We start from the raw sequence: 11,424 nt of genomic DNA, 5'->3' as shown, positions 1-11,424 counted from the left end.
GTATACGCAGGACATAGAGGAACTAGAGAAAAAATTGCAGCTAGAAGTGGAGGAACACTCGGAACTAATGATTGAAAATTAGGAGCTCGACTCCCGATGTGCTTCCTTAGAAAAAAAAAGTCTCGAGATCTTGAGATAAGGCTTGTTCAATGTGAACAATACTTCAGAAAGCACATCGAAATTCAAGGTGCCCAAGAGAATGCGGAAGAAAATGTCACTCTGATCCTGTCAAAACTTCATGATGCAGTCAAAAAACCAATTACAGACTTGGGTGTTGAGGCCTGCCACCGCGTTCCCACTCGGACCTCCGCCAAATCTAACATTGTTGTTAGGTTCAAATCGAAAGCCAGGCGTGACAACATGCTGCAGAAATAAAAAAAGATGCGGCTGACTCTCGAGGATGTTGGACTGGAAGGCACGGCTTCAATCTATATCAACGAACACCTAAGGCACGAAAACAAATAAAACTTCTTGGAGCGGCAATAGCAAATAAAAACGAAGTTGACTTGAAGTGCGTGTGGACAAGAAATGGGGCTGTTTACGCATGAAAAACTGATGGATCCAATGTCATTCGCCTGTATTTGCACGATGATTTGTCAAAAATGGAATAGTAAATGGTCGCTCAGCAGATGCATCTTTTTTCCGTTTCTTAGACTGATATGGAAGAGACGCCCCTTTTCACACCATAGGAGTTCAACTGCTCTCTAAGGAACAATAAGCGCGGTAAATGTTTGCAAATCCTACACTTGAACATGCAGTGTGCTTTAAATAAGACGGATCATCTGAACAGTTTTTTGTCAAGTCTTAAGTGTACATTTGACGTAATCATGCTATCTGAAAAATGGTATCGCTACGATAGTGACGTTATTCGATTTGCAGGCTATAATACATTCTTTCTTAACCGAAGCTCAAAACGTGGTGGGGGCGTCGCCCTTCTAGTGAAAAAGATATTCGTGCCATATTTTATCAGAACACAGTTTGAGCGAGGAGAATGTTCAAATGCTTAGAGTCCAATCTAGCCGTCAATCATTTACCGTCGTTTACCGCCCACCACAAGGCAACATCAATGATTTCCTTCGTGTTTTTGAAACAGAAATTGCTTTTTTGTCACATAATTTCTTATCTTGAATAGGAGGGAATTTTAATACAGACATGGGTGTTAAGAGTCCTGCACAACAAGAATTCACAATATTGCTTCAAGCCGCTAGCTTCCAGAACGTTATAAACAGCCCAACACGCATAACTTCCACTTCATCTACCATTATTGACCTTTTCATCACAAATTATGATATGCCTCTCACCGCAGGGCGTTTCGCAGTAGACATCAGTGACCTTGAAACCTTGAAACATTTAGAAGTCGCATAGAGCTAGAAGAATGGGAACCTGTTTTGTTAAGCACCAACTCGGATGCTGCCTATACAGCTTTCTTTAGACTCTTTGTACCAATATATTACGAATGTTTTCCTACAGTAGAAGTAAAACTGCCGAAAAACGCTCGCAAACCATGGACGTCCCCAAGACCAATACGACTTGTAAAAAAGAAGCACGGGATATTAGCTGAATTTATTAGGACTAGGGATACTTCACTATTGACCCGTTTTAAAGCATTTCGGAACTCTTTGAACAAAGAACTCAAGACAGCTAGGACGACTTACCACAATAACCTTTTTGATAAGGAACTCTCCAATCGCCCTAAAGAAAAATGGAGGTGCCTTAATCTACTTTTGAACAGAATTTTACATCCAAATAACATGGCAAGTTTAGCCGTTGATGGCATTAACCTGAGTGGGTCGCGTTTGGCCGGTGCTTTTAATATATTTTTTACTACCGTTGACAGTCGGTATCCCAGGCCCGACTTCTCAAAATGCCTGGGTGATAGAATTCCACACTCCCTCTTCTTTGAACCTACAGATGAGAATGAAGTGTACTCTGTTCTAAAAAACTTGAGAGACACGACATGCTTAGACTCTTGCGATCTCCAGAGTCGCCCAATAAAGTATGTCCGGCCTTCAATAGTTCCCTGCTTAACGCATATATATATAACACAACGCTGTCTACAGCCCACTTTCCTGCTGATATGAAACTTGCTAGGGTGGCAGTAATGTTCAAAACGGGAGATAGAAATAATTTAAGTAATTACAGGCCCATATCTGTCTTACCTTTCTTCACCAAGGGGCTAGAACGCGTAATTCGTCATCGAACTGAAAATTTCCTTCTAATGCACATTATTATAAATGACTGCCAATACAGGTTTACCAAGAACAAATCAACGGAACACGCATTACCTGATCAAAAAGAATATATATTAGGTAATATTGAACCCCAGAAGCTCACTCTTGGGATCTTCGTAGATTTCAGCAAGGCGTTTGATACCCTCAATCATAACACCCTCTTTGCCAAACTTGAACATTACGGTATACGTGGCCATGCCCTCAACCTTTTCAAGTCATATCCCAAGCAGCACATGACAGTGGTCCAATTTAGGAATTGAGTTGGCAAACTACGGTCCTATGAAGGCCCCGCGTTGCCAATGTTCTCCCCGCCTTGGGTCAGCCATTTTCAAAAGTTGGCAGCATGGGCCAGTTTCTCGGGCGTTTTCCCCGCCTTGGCTCAGCCATTTTTAGAAGTTGGCAGTATGGGACCAGTTTCTCAGGCGTTTTCCCTGTCATGGCTCAGCCATTTTTAGAAGTTGGCAGTATTGGACCATTTTCTCGGGCGTTTTCCCTGCCTTGGCTCAGCCATTTTTAGAAGTTGGCAGTATTGGAGCAGTTTCTCGGGCGTTTTCCCCGCCTTGGATAACCCATTTCTAGAAGTTGGCAGTATTGGACCAGATTCTCGGACGTTTTCCCTGCGTTGGCTCAGCCATATTTTGAAGCTGGCAGTATTGGAACAGATTCTCGAATGTTTTTCCTGTCTTGGCTGTGCCATTTTTAGAAGCTGGCAGTATTGGACCACATAGCTACCACATGACCTTCGTAGGCAGCGTCGCACTGCCTACGACATTGAGAGCAGTCTAGGAGCGGAAAAAAGGGTGGGTTAGATAAGCAAAAATAAAAAGTCTTGATCCCCGTTCTCCAGTCGCGAAGCTATGTTGGAAAGCTTTTTCTGAAATATGGAGATTAATGGGGCATTAGCCCTCCTGTAGCTTGAAGAAGAATTAGTTGGGCGAGAACGAAGGCTCTCTGAGAAGAGCTCCGCGTTTACACAAATACCGCAATAGCGCATCGTAATTCCCAGTGGCGGGGCTAGTTGGTGATGCATTTTCTTTTCCCGAAATTTCCTCGCGCAGGGGAGACCCCATGTTCGCATATAAGCATACGGCACGCGGAAGTAGGGGGAGGGGGAGACAGGTGGTCACAACTTGAGCGTGGTCTGCTTTGTTTTCCTTCCGAGAAGGTATTGTGTAGGCGCCCAGGGCGGAAGAGGGTGCCCCGAAACTAGGCTGTCTCGATGTGCGGGAGGGGAGAGCTGAGAGAAGCGCACGCACATCTAGGCACCCTACGAGCACCTGTTTCTATTCACCCCAGCACTCGACTTGCACTTGCCGGTCTGCGCCCTGCCTGTGGGATTAGTGCATTTTCCTGGCGCATTTTACCTGTTTTCATGAGTGGGATCCACGAGAAAGTTGACATGATGCGCTGCTCTCGCGTACATGTAAACGCAGCTTATCAGCCGTCCTAGTGTCATGCGCTTTTCTTACAGACGCACTGTAAAAACTAGCCGTCACTTTGACGGTCATCCTTTGGTCAATTTTGACGGGTCCTCAGTGTATTCCGAAAAGACTTCCTTCGGCGTGAATCAGGGGGAGAGGGCAGAGCAACGGGGAGCGCAAAAAATAAACAAAATTCTCGGCCTTCTGATTAGCTCTTCGCAAACGTGATACGACCAATGACCTATCGCGATGCGGTCGCGTTTGGCGTCGCGCGGACTCTGCGTGCGAAGCATTTTTGGCCTCCTCGTGCGATCTTGGCGTGGTCGGTGTGCGCGGGCCTTGTTTTTACGCGAAGCATACTAGCCGCACAACCGAGCTCTTCCTTGCTGCGCCGCGCGCGGCCGCGTAGCTACCACTTGACCCTCATCGGCGCACCACGTGGTATGACGTCACAACAGCTGTGAAAGCTGGGGCTCAACTCGTGCGCTCGCTTGCGGACGCGCAGACTCCACCGGCGGCCTAACTACCGCTCCTTCCGCTAGGGGCGCTGACGTCACAACAGCTGTGAAAGCTGGGGCTCAACTCGTGCGCTCGCTTGCGGACGCGCAGCCTCCGCCGGCGGTATGCTTCGCATCCTAGGCTTAACCACGAGCTAAGCCAGGCCATTTTTATGCGAAGCATATTACTCGCACAACCGAGCTCTTCCTTGCTGCGCCGCGTACGGCCGCGTAGCTACCACATGACCTTCATCGGCGCACCACGTGATATGACGTCGCAAGAGCTGTGAAAGCTGGGGCCTCGTGCGCTCGCTTGCGGACGCGCAGCCTCCGCCGGCGGCCTAACTCCCGCTCCTACCACTAGGAGATACTGACATCTCGCAAAAGGCGACGCACTCGTTGAGCCAGTTGAGCAGCGAGATGTCGGCCAGGGACAGGGCGGCTCGCCAGACCGCAAAGCGCAAGTTACAAAGAGCCACGGGAACGGGAGAAGAACGAGAAGTACGGCTTGCCAGGCGACGTGCACAGTATGCAGCTAGACGGCAGCGTTCGACAACCGATGCCGAGGTGAAGGATGAAGCTCGAGTACTTCTACTCAATTCGAGCGGCGAAATGCTACCAAACGGAAAATGCGTGCTGAAGAAACTAATGAACAGCGGGAACAGCGCCTTGTAAAGGAGCGTGCTTATCGGAAGAAGCAACGTGAGAAACGAATTACTTTACTGATCATCATAGAGTATTTATTGGTTTGAGAAAAATAAAGGAAGAAGCAGAGTAACACATGAGTTGTTCTTGTCTATGAAATGGCTAACCAGGTATAGCCAGGTATTGTTTAATTTTTTAGGCTAATATGCTTCGCATCCTAGGCTTAACCGTAAGCTAAGCCAGGCCATTTTTTAAGGCGAAAGCCTTTAATGTCTCATCGTTGTAAGCAGGAGTTGTCGAGACAAATGTCACGCTTTTCAATTGGTCGAAACGGTGGTGACGTCACAGTGCGCGAATTTCAAACGGGGCCAATTGTATTTGGCAAGTAACCATGCAACCAATTGAAGGGATCGTATAGTGATGCTCCAAGTGGGACAGAGCGTAGTTAATTGCTTAAATATCCAATTACCCTAATTACCTTTTCTAGTCAGGCCATATAAATAAATAAAACCGAGAAGGACATTGGTCGAGCTCGGGAATCGAACCCCGGTCTTCGGCGTGCGAGACGAGCATGCTATCCACTCCGCCATGCATTTTTCTTTTTTAAAACCTTTTTATTTCACCAAGCACGATACATTGCTAAAAGAACTCGGCCTGCTTTGGCCGGTCACAAGTTAAAATCTATTCAGTTGCACCAATTCATGAAGCACACTCAACCATACAGGCGGGTGCGCCTGTGCTTGGTACACATCTCGCAAGTAACATAAACTCTCCACAAAGTTCTCCCTGACAGATCGAATAATAACATCTCCATTACGGACAGCCATTCGAGTTTTCCATAAACTATGCAGGCCCAGGAGCATGATCATGTCATAAGGGACACCTGTGTCATCTTTGTCTACCGGTAAGTGCCGAATGCCAATTGGTGATATGGGTAACTCTTTCTTAAGCGTACGTTGTAAAACATCCCAATAAAAAAATTGGGTCCCAGCATTCAATGAACACATGTTCTATGGTTTCAGGCTTCTTGCAAAGCAAGCAGTTCGTTGTCCATGGCACAAATATACCTTTGTCCGCAAGCCACGTCTTAACCGGCAAAGTACTCGTATGCAGTTTGAAAACGAATGTTTTTGTGCTTGCCTTAACTGGCATCTTTTTAATTCTATTGAGAACATCTTGCCCTGGGCCTCCAGAGTTTATTGTACGATACAGAGGCACAGGCATTATGATGTCTATTAGATCTCTGTACAGTTTGTTCCTCTTTACAGTGCTGAGGTACTCCAGTGAAAACCGCACCTTCAGGAATCGCACAGAGTCCACAACTTCTTTCAGGTAACCTCTAGCACCATAAGCTGACAATCTTACAGTAGACACTACAAAATCGGGCAGAGCACTGCTCAGTCGTACTTGCATCATTGAACGCAAAAAGGGGTCGTTCTGATCCCTCACAAACATAAATCGGGACACAAGCTGGCGGACAAACAAATGCGCGAGACCAAGACCGCCATCTTGAACAGTTCGAAACAAAGTAGTTCTTTTGACCCTCTCCCAACTTGAACTCCAGATAAACACAGCAAACACCCTGTGCATTATTTGCACATTTACTCGCGACATAGCCAAAAACAGCAAAACATACCACACCTTGGCGATTAAGAAAATGTTGCAAACTGTCGCCCTCGCAAACATCGACAATTATCGTCCTTACCATGACCTTGCTTTTTCTTTTACTATTGGTGTCACCTCATTCCAGAAATCATCGCTCTTGGCATAGTGCTCTAGAGGCACACCCAAGTAGTTCGATGGCACGGTTGTCCACTGCAGACTCGCGAACGCCGGCGGTGTAATATCCCAATTTCCATGCCAAATGCCGACACTGCGAACTCTGCATCTCTGCAAACTTTCTTCTGTGCGTTCCCTGTGAGCCCGCTCCTTCCTAATGCGAGAGGTGGCCTTGTATGCTTCTACACACAGGTAAGGGAACACTCGAGCCGGTCGCGCGCTTGTGGCTGTTGTAAACAACGCGCTGTCGTGCTTTTGCGGGTCTGCTTAGACTGCTGGTCGCGCGGCTGGTAAGATGTGGTGTGACAGCTATTACCCCATAGTGCTCCTTCGGTACGTATTCGGCTTTCAAATTAAATCGTCCTCACTGTTTTTAAAACTCTTACTGTTCCACGCATCGTATTGCTCAAGACGTGGCTTGCCTCCAGTTTTTAGAACAGCCGCAGGGGCTCGATCGGCCCGCATCGCGATGATCCCGCGTGTTCGCTGCCGTATTGCTTCTACCTGCACTAGGTGCGTTCGCCTTCCCCTTCGTTTTTTTCGGGGACATCTCGAGCACGCCTGTATCGTTTACTTTCGCGCTCTGCCGCGCCTATTTCGTCTGTCCGGAACTGTCCTGCAGCTCTTCTGTCGGCTGTACTCGCCCCGGCTCCTAACACTGCAGCCGTGCGAGGCGGCGGCGGTCGGCCCACTGGTTGTTGTATGTTCCTGCTGGACTGGCCGTAGTTTGACGTGATAATTCCGAGGTCCGGTGTGCCTGCAGCAAGCTGTGATAGCTTCGTGCAAGCGGGCCGCGATTTTCTAGAGCGAGCATCTTGTTAGGAATACATATTCGAAAGCAAAAGATCAGGCTAGACCGAGAGCCTTCGCTGCCCTGTAACCTTAAGGGTGAACCGAGTATAATTTCTGATGTCTTTCCTATGGCACCAAGCTTGGCGTATGCGTAGTCTGTGCTAGTCTTGGAATTACACAGCAAAACTTTTGACTCAGTAGTATTACGTGCTAGTAATTTTGTTCCCATGCAGGCTCAGGTTTGGGCGACATCCACCTACTTGCCCTTGCAGTCGACAGAGAGGAGTGGACAAGTCTGGACAATGCAGTGGGACTCCTTCTTGGAGCCTTTCTTGGTTTCAACATCTGTGATCCACCCGGCAGCCCTCTCACTATGGATTGTTTGCAGGGGTAAATGAGTGTGAAATAATCAGAAAGACCTTTTCTATAAAGGTTGGGATTTCAGGAGCAGTAAAAACTTTATTCAAATAATATGCGTGACTTAAAATCGAGTACTTTTTTGAACGAAGAAGCTTAGCTGACCTCTGGTCAGCTTCCTTGGCTTTGTGGGTTCTTATAGGGTGCTGCAATACAAGGTGCAGGACTGAAATCTTTTCTTTCAGGGATTTATGGTTTATGCACTAGTGAGTAATCTCATAACTTGGCACCCCTTAGCACAGCAAGCTGGCGCTATTCATATCATGCATCATCGCTTACAGCGTTTACCAAATTTGTTACATGTTATTCAGTGTTATAGCAAAAAAACAGTAAAAACTGAGACACAGGTCGATGAGACGGTACACACACTACCGCCTAACTTACAGCTGATTTATTTTTGCAAGCGCATATGAAAATAAAACAAGCCCAGTCGTCATTCCATTCCCGATAAAAATCGCCACTCTTTTTCTGTGATACCGACAGAGAACCACTTATTCTTTTTATAATTTGTTAGAAGTGTTTCAAGCAGTTCTTGCTCCTGCCTGGACTTACCCCTGCTAATAATGTTTGTACCACTTATTCTTTTTTATAATGTGTTAGAAGAGTTTCAAGCAGTTCTTGCTCATGCCTGACTTATCCCTGCTAATAATGTTCGTGCTGTGAAACAGAGGCTGGCATCTGCTACAGACCTTCACATACAAAGCAAGGTTGCTACCGGTGCCTGCTTGCAACTTCTTGCCATGTTATCTGCGACGTTCATTCAGGCATTGCCGAGTCTGCCTGATGTATACTTTCCCACTGGACATATAGATTTAATACACAACCCTCATTACACACACTGTGAACTCCAATTGGTGGTTGCTCTTGCAGGCTGAAAACACAAACTGGATACCAAAATTTTCGGACACTCTTTCAACCCATGGGAAATTTTATGGAAGTATGGGACAAGAAACACTGAGGTGATCCTGTTCTTCCATAAAATTTCCCATGGGCTGAAAAGAGCATCAGAAAAATTTTGTATCAACATCGCGTTTTCAGCCCCTCATGAGCTATCTGGTCTTTTCACTCGTATCTCTGGCTGTGCAGAGAACAAGCATGCAAGACCAACCACCAAACGAGGTTCACAAAGTGTGTGGTGGGAGCTGTGTATTCAACCACATGTGCTGTGGGAAAGTATACATCGAGCAGGCTGGGCAATGCCTGAATGAATGCCTCAGGAAACACATTCCGTGTGAGCGCAGGGAGAAACCTGGCGTTGCATGTGAGGGACTGTAGCAAATGTTTGCCACTGTTTCACCGCACGAGCATTACTAGCAGGGGGAAGTCCTTGCTCGAGAGAGGACTGGTTGAAGCATTTTTGTGGCTTGTGGCTTGAGTTTGGATAGATAGATGAGTGGTCGAGACTGCAATGTGATCAGCATAAATTAGCACATGCAGGCCAGGAATGTCCCTCAATCACCATGCCAGAGGTAGGAGGCAAATGTTGAAAAGCACTGGAGCTAGCACTGACTCTTGTGGTGCACCGAGAGAATCCCAGGATTTTCTTTGCTAATGCGGATGAAGAATTTAGAAGTTGAAATGCAAGAAAGGTGTGCAGAAAGGTGCAGCTGTTGGCGGGCGAGTGGATCCAATGAAGCACCTTAATGAGCCAAGCATTACTGCAAAGGTCATACGCTTGTGCACTGGCATTTCGAGAACTGTCCGACTACGGGTCGATCGGCTACTGAGCAGAATCACAGAGGATAAGTGATTTAGGCCATCCTCTGCACCAAGACGACGGCAAAAGTCAATCTCTGAGGGATGGTACCAATGAAGTACATGTAGCTACCACTGCAGACGGCTCGCCAACATACGTTTCAACAATTTCCACAGGGTAGACGTGAGAGAATTCGGGCGAAGCTTGCATGTGTTGTTATGAGGTTTTCCTAGCTTTGGGATGGGGATGATAGACGCTTGCAGCCACTGCTAGAATACCTCCTGTAACGGCCAGGCATATTTAATGAACCATGAACAAAGGATAGCTTCCAAGGCAGCTGCCTCTATGTTTTGAAACATCTCCCATGTCACACCGTCAGGACCAGGGGCAGTCTTCAGGTTTTGCTTGACCTATTGCAGCAATAAATTAAGCCAAAGTGAACGGAGACTGCATATGGGAGATAACATGAGCAGATAGAAGTTCCTGCATTCGGCGGAAATACGAATGGGGAGACAACAGCTGTTTGCGTATCCTAGCTGGAACATAATATCTGCGCCATGTCAAACGCAAGTACTTCTGCGGATTTTCCTGACGCGAGGCACGCGCTGAAAGTCGGGTCAGAGGAACGTCCACTGCCTTCCATTGATCGGGAAGTTCCGCAGATGGAGGATGTAGTCGTGGTTGGGCCCAGCGCAGAGCAGCACGCTAACCAGAGTTTGCGCGGTTTTCGTGTTCGTTTGGCTGCAGCTTTCAGCTGACGGTAGCCGAGCTGAGCCTACATGTACTCCGGATGTCGGCTGGCGTAAACCGATGCCTGGCGACGCTATGCCCAACTAGCGCAAACTAGAGTTCTTGCTAAGGCTGAATGAGCTGAAGATTGGGTGCTTGAGGAGAATCCTTGACCCATGATGATAAAATGACAACCGCTTTCAGCATTAGTATTCGGACGCCGACAGGGTCGAGCGCGTTCCTTGTTAACGAAGTGCGAAACGCGTCCTATTGATATACCCCTTTACTGACGTCGAAGGGGGTGCGGTGCGCGAGGAGCGAGGCCGAGCCGAATGGAATGGTGATCACTTCCACAGTAGTCCGGTTCACGATGTCAACTCTCTGATGGCCCAGCCACCAGGTCGGTGAATGCGGTGGCGTGCAAGGCTGGGTGCTGTGCCATGTAGGCATCCTTACCTAATTAAGCAAGAGAAATTGCTTCTCTGTTAGCCTACCCAGGATGAGACGCCCCTGTTCACTGAACGCAGGGTATCTCCACTCACGGTGAAGGGCACTGTAATTACCAGCGATGAGAATAGGGCAGCCAGGATGATGACGAAGCCAGGTGAGCCACCCCAGACGAAGACGGGGAGCCCGGCGTGAGTAGGGGCGCACATAACACGACACAAGCACAAGCGCGCACTAAGAAAGTTCCACCTTTACGGCCACCAACTCTTGCTATGCGGTGCTCCATGTCTACATATGTAGAGCCGTCTGAACAAAGCAGCTGCGAACATGAGTAGCAGCCTTGCTTGGTTTCTGACCTGGCAAACACGTGCGGTGATCTGGAATGGATGGTGTTGCTTAACTCCTGGGGAAGAGTTGATTCCTGGGGAAGAGTTTAGTTCTTGGAGGAATAAGACCCCCGCGTCGAAGCGAATGCGTTCTCGGTGTTCACCAACCTTGTTAGCAAGTCCAACAGAATTTGCACTGAATTGCATATGGTTCTAGTTTAGAAGCCAATGTGCAAGCCATCATGACAAGCGTTCCGCGACGGTGACAGCCACGGCCTATAGACCGTTTACAGCGCGCAGTTCTTCCGGTTGAGACCAGATGGTGACACAGGCGCGCGACACGGTGCCATTACGGGCCTCGTAAGACACCGGCTTGTATGCCTCGACGCAGCAGTGGAAATATGGCGGGTGGCTGCCGGCTGTGCTATTTCTACGAAGATGTAG

The 11,424-nt window shown here is 47.8% G+C and overlaps 1 pseudogene; it reads right to left on the bottom strand.

Moving 5' to 3' along the window:
• Positions 1–5,468: 5,468 nt before the first annotated feature.
• LOC149346454 (uncharacterized) lies at positions 5,469–6,480 on the bottom strand (annotated as a pseudogene).
• Between the last annotated feature and the right edge of the window lie 4,944 nt (positions 6,481–11,424).

The sequence above is a fragment of the Amblyomma mixtum genome, chromosome 4 (assembly GCF_055824585.1).
Source record: "Amblyomma mixtum isolate Tamu chromosome 4, ASM5582458v1, whole genome shotgun sequence".
Lineage (NCBI taxonomy): Eukaryota > Metazoa > Arthropoda > Arachnida > Ixodida > Ixodidae > Amblyomma > Amblyomma mixtum.
This window is presented reverse-complemented; position numbering and strand designations above follow the sequence as displayed.